The 6,099-nt window shown below is 36.9% G+C and overlaps 1 protein-coding gene across 1 annotated transcript in view; it reads right to left on the reverse strand.

The window, feature by feature from the left end:
• Nucleotides 1–4,460, reverse strand: part of OSBPL6 (oxysterol binding protein like 6) — a 137,931-nt gene extending 133,471 nt beyond the window's left edge. Inside the window, exon 1 of the mRNA XM_023730493.1 lies at nt 4,197–4,460. The gene's annotated coding sequence lies outside the window, so the exon portion shown is untranslated. The remainder of the gene's footprint in view (nt 1–4,196) is intronic.
• Nucleotides 4,461–6,099: the final 1,639 nt, after the last annotated feature.

The raw sequence follows: 6,099 nt of genomic DNA on the forward strand, positions 1-6,099 counted from the left end.
GAATCTGAATATGTAATGAATTAACATTCATATTGTTAGCTATGACAATGGTATTATGGTTTTGTAGGAAAATGTCCATATTTTTAAGAGATGCATACTGAAAAACATTAAGGTGGATATGACACGATATCTATCTACTTCTAATAACTTCAGAATAAAAAGTTAATGGGATAGATGAATCTGGATGAGCGCAAATGGGGATTTATTGTATTGTTCTCTTTTGTATAAGTGAGAAAATTTTTTAAATGTTATTTTTAAAAATAGAAAAAACTGAAAGAACAACAAGAAAATCAAGAACATTTCAAGTATTCATGTGTGAGACAATTTGGCATTAACAGTGTACTCCTTTTTTTTACCCCACTTAATTACATCTTCATTCCCACTTTTACTGGATATGCATTTAATGCACAATTTATTTTTTTCAAAGGTAGTCTTAATCTTTCAGCCAGTTGGGCAATTCATCTTTCTAAAACCTCAGATCCCAGATTGAGAAAAAGAATGTATAGGGCAGAGCTGGTCTAACGCACAGCTTTTATCTCTAGACAAGGGTTCTTTCCTGGTCCCTTGTTTCCACTCTGTTCAAATGGAGGAGAAGGAACTAGAGGTTTCTTCACTGCTCTCCCGGGGAGAGAAGAGGTGGCCAACCTTCTGACACCTCACTCTTGGCCTCTTTAGCTCTTCAGAATTAGGCATGTTCTGAGCAAAGGAGACCTTCAACCTAGGAGAACGAGACGGAGAGAAGCCAAGGAGAGGAAAGAAGAGAGTGGCTGAAATGGTATCATTCCCGCCAGCTTTTCTGATATTCTCTCTACTTTTGCTACCTAAGGGAGAAGCTTCCTCACCCTAGAAGCAGATAAAAGGAAGTTAATGTCAGTTTTCTTACTATGCCAGGACTGAGTACTCTTTCTCCTCTTCCAGTTTGTGTCTAACCATACTGTATGTGCTGACTAGTTAGCTGATTTACTGAGTTTACTTTTTTCACATTTCCACCTATTTCACATGCCAATAATGAATGGCTCCTAAACTCGCCCTACATTTTTTCAACTTTGTCAGTCCTGGTTGTCATTTCCTCAGGGTGTTCAGTGAATTGGAATGTGAACACAATTACAGGAACTCCAACAAGAGGAGATTAAGGTCCTTTCTGTATCCATTTCCGGTATAAATGCATATGAACTCTAATTTCTGTGACAAAAAGGCCAAAAAAAAATTTCATTAAAAAAAATGAGATGTCAATCACCTGTATTTCCTTTTAAAAGAAGAGTTTATTTTTTTTCCTCATATGGTGAAGTCACAACTCAGCAAATGTTTGGAAACAAATTTCAAGTTACTTTATTTCCATGAACTTAAATCTGATCGTCAAAGGACTCAGGTGCATTTAATCGTTGCTTGTTGTAAAGTATCAGGAGATAGCGGGCAATACTGACCTAAGCCTAAAAGATTCCATGAGATAGGGCAAAGTAATGCAGGCAGAAGGACACCAAGCTACCAGAAGTAAAAATCCAAACCAACTGGCTTCCTTTCTTGATTACATCAACTTTTAAAAATGGATACCCTAAGGCTTGAAATCTGCTTAAGTAACAATCATTACCAGTTTAAAGCTAAATGGGTGGTTGGGGTAAGAGCCACTGTTTTCCCCTCATCTGTAAACTACAATCAAATGATGAATGTCTGAGTTTAGCTAATGCAGACAGAGAAATGATATACCCATAAGGACCCTATGATTTGAAATACCTTCATGGTCAATTTACTCTTTAATATATAAAAATTTGGTTCAAGCTCACATTAATAGGAATATTACTGTATATATTTTAGCTCACAAAACAATATACGGTGATCAAAGATGGGGAAAAAGTTTTGTGATTTACTACAACCCACTGTGCTTGAGTGTACATCTAATTCCGAAGGCTAGATGTCTCAATGTCAGAAGTGCCACAGATGTGGATGGCATTGGCATACTGATCACTCAATCAGCCTGGCATCCAGAATGAGAAAGGGACTAGAAAATGGACTCTAAATCACTACAGACGCCATTCAAATTTAAGCCAGCTCAGTGAATCGTTTTACCTCCAAGGGACCAAAACAGTCAGATTATTAGAAGGCAATGGAACTCAGTTTAGGGAAACACCAGACTCTGAGACGATAATCTCAAAGTCTGGAAAGAACTACTCAGACTTTAGCACTATGCAAATCAGATCTCCTAACTAAAAACAATGGAATACTTTAATAAGTCTTCCTTTTTCATAGGCAAGTATCAGCTTAACCTCAGACAGACATTATTCTCAAAGCTCATGCATTTTTCTGAAAAATAATAAATTGTAAAATACTGGGAGAGAATAAAGACTAACAGTGTTACGTGTAAAGTACAGGGGTGTGACTTTAAGTTAGGAAAAGAAGAAACTGACACTTAAGCATACTTCAAAGCAGGACTCACGAACTCAAATTTCTGCAGAGGTCAGGTGATAACATAAATATGTACGGCTGGTTGGGTTAGATACTTAGGGAATGGTAAAGTCTAGAAAACTTCAGTCCTTCGAATAGTAACAAGACCATGGTTCCCAGATTATTAATCTCCCAAGAGAAGCTAGGTATCTGACTTCTTATGAAGTTTCCAAATAGTCAAATATTGGCAATTAACTCATTTAAAAACAACAACAACAACAAAACCCTTATAGGTTAAACAAAACTGAAGTCTAAATTTGTCCTATGGGCCACCAGTTTGCTAGCTCTGCTCTAAAATGTAATTTTAAATAATGCAGTAGTAAACAGAAAACTTGTCACACAACAATGATTATGCTAGATTATTGAACCATGGTGTGAGCTCAACAAAGAGGATCAGAACACAAGGAAAGGGTGGTGGTGGTGGTTGCACAATACCCTGGGGAGCTTTTCCCAAATTGCACTTGCTGAACTCTTATCAACATCATCACCACCACCACCACCACCCCTGTGCCCCAGGGCAAATAAGAGTTTGAGTAGAGAATACACAGCTTTCAAAACGGCCTAAGACATCAAATAGCGTATATCAAGTGGCTCTGAAAATAATAACTACAAATATCAAAGATGACAAGGAGACCTTGATAAGTATCACTAGTACCATATTCATCATTTCAACCTCAAGGACAAAGAAAACAATCAGTTGCATAAGTACTTACTATGAAAGATTATAAAACTGGCTGCATTTTAAGAATGTGTGCGTGCATGTATGGGTAGATTTACGTGTATTTGTGTGTGTGTGTGTGTGTGTGTGTGTGTGTGTGTGTATAAAAGAAGCAAGGGTAGCATTTCTGCTATTTTTAGGCTTAGATCTGCAAGTTCATCAATCAAAAAGGGAAGAGAGTAGTGTCTTATTTCCATATGATGTCTGACTGCAGATAGAAAAAGGTAACAAATATTGTTGCATGTTTTTCTACTTTCTATGCTTAAAAATATTAAAATAGAACTTCTTAAGGTGGATAAACATAACCAGAATTACTAAACATCATTTTAAGATTTCATATGCATATAAAAGTTATAAAGAAACACCTTCCTGGGACTTGGTACTATCTCACTAACCTTTTGCTATTAAGTACTACCTAATCCAACCCTGCTTTTGGTATTAAGCTTGCACAAAACATGTTCTCCTGTCCATAGGTAACATTTAGATCCCAGTGCTTTCCCCCTCTGTATGAATGCACATTATTAGTATTTTTTAAATGCTATTTCTTAATACTCAAAGATTTGAACAAGTAGCCTACAGGCTATGTATTTGTCCAAAAATTTCATAGGTTATGCTTGTAAAAGTTAACAGTTCTACAATTTGCAAAAAAGATTTATACTATTTACGCTTATGTCATTGCATTGAAATATATCCCAGCTTACTAGAAAAACTTTCTAAAGATATTATTTCCTTATGCGTAATATAAAAGAACTGTCATAAGGAGTATGGACACCTAAGGCTTTCATATATAACTTGAGTGAGAAATGAAGGATCGAAGTACTTTTCTCCCCTCCCCAAAACTTCTGTCAGAGTTATGTATGTGACAGTACTGTACATAATAGAGACTCCTTTAAATAAGGGTTTAAGTAAGCAAAGTAAAAGTGAATCTCACAATGAAGTTGTAATTAGTCTTCTTTCTGGCAACAGGTTTGTTAAAAAATATTAAAAATAATTTTGGAATGATTTAGGAAAAAAACCAAAACATGTTCTTCTAATTTACCTGGTACTTTGGAGTCAAAGTCTTCCAGGTTGGCTTGATGTTAAAAGCTGTTCGCAGTGGTTTATCCTCAGATGCCTGCAGCTTTTCTCCTTGGGGACACAGTCTGTGGTCTATTGACTGTTCTCGGGCTATCTGGGTAAATTATGGGTGGCTCCTTAATTTCCTTCTCTTGCTGTTGTCCCAGCAAGGAGCAGAAGCTGAAAAAAAGAGAGATTACCGTCAAACTCTACAGAGCCTGCATTAGCCCCTCTGGGAGAATGTCTGTGGCCAATCAGAAAATTCCCTCCAGTTTGTCTTTTGAGGAGAAAGTTCATAGGGGAAGGTATCTCAGCTTTTTACCTACTTTGCTTAATCTTATGTAATCTCAAGGATGTAACCACTGAACTGCTCAGCAACCAGGAACATTCATAATTTATATGTTACCCAGAGCTTGGAAAAGAAACCTCTCAATTTACATAACAAATATTTTCTAAAAGTGTATTTTCCAAAATGATATTTAACCCTCAAATTAAATGTAAACCCAAAACTGGGTTTTTAAAAATAGGACATATGAAGTAGTTTCATCACATATGTATACAAATGTACAATCCCTAGTGCCCTGACAAAGATCCATTAATAGTCTCTAATTTGCCTCACAAGAGTAGAATCGTTGCCAAGCTCCTAGAATAATCCTCTAGCAGAAAGAATGGACTATACTATCAGATAATAAAATTTTCAACTTGACATAATTTTACAGAAGGTAAAGAACCAGTATTTTATGAGAAAATCAAATATGTTCACTTTTTTTTTTTTAAAGAAAAATTGGACAAGTAATCATCCTGAAACACAACAGCAGTGTTTACCTTCTAGCCATAAACCTCTCTAGCAGGATCATTTATTCACATATTCACAAGGTAGCTTTAATTTTATTTTTTTTAAGCCTGTTCTTTCGCTTTTAGTTTTTCTTGTCTCTCTCTCTCTCTCTCTTTTCTATTTACGGTGAAGGAAAAAAACAAAGCATATATGTATGCTTTTTTCCCCAAAAGACTATAATTTACTGAAAGTGTAAACGATTCATGTCTAGCCAGCATCATTGTTCCTGAAGTACTATCTTTTTGCAAAACATGTTTCTTCTAAACCCTCCCCCCTTCAAAAAAAAAATTAAGAAAAAAAATTCCCCTGTGTATACATCTTACATGTCCTAAATAAAACTTAATTGATGATTATGATGATGACATAGAAGACCTAAGGTTAGGATCCATCAAAATTATGTCTGCATGCTCAGCAGTGTATCTTTTTGTTTTCTGCAAACACTACTCAATTTATACTCTCATATAACTATAGGCAGGCTGAACATGAATGGTCAGGTATAAAAACTCCCCTTTCCCCTCTTCCTTGCTCTTCCCTATGGTGGACTCGGGCAAGCTTTGGAAAAGGAGAGGACACTGAAAAAGGAACAGGGAGGAAAGTATGGTAAAGAGCCCCCTGTGCTATACTGCATTTCTTCCCCACTCCCACCCCCACTCCTCTTCCCTAATTTTATCCTTTTAAAATTTTAGCATCCTAAAACAGCAAGTAAGATGGAGAAAGAAAATAGAAGACTGGGGGTAAGAAGGAGCCCTGGTGGCGCAGTGGTTAAGCGCTGGCTGCTAATCAAAAGGTCAACAGTTCGAACCCACTACTGGCTCCAAGGGAGAAAAATAGGTGGTAGTCGGCTTCTGTCAAGATTACAGTCTTGGGAACCCCGTGGGGCAGTTCTGATCTGTCCTATAGAGTCGCTATGAGTCAGAATGGACTTGATGGCAATGGGTCAGAGGGTAAGATTACGGTTTCTTCTGCTTCCTTCTATTTTCCCCACTGAGAAGCAGCTGAGGGGTGGAAGAAGGCAGGTCAAATATTGCTAGACATACCTAGGGAATTCCTC

The sequence above is a fragment of the Trichechus manatus genome, unplaced genomic scaffold (assembly GCF_000243295.1).
Source record: "Trichechus manatus latirostris isolate Lorelei unplaced genomic scaffold, TriManLat1.0 scaffold00037, whole genome shotgun sequence".
Lineage (NCBI taxonomy): Eukaryota > Metazoa > Chordata > Mammalia > Sirenia > Trichechidae > Trichechus > Trichechus manatus.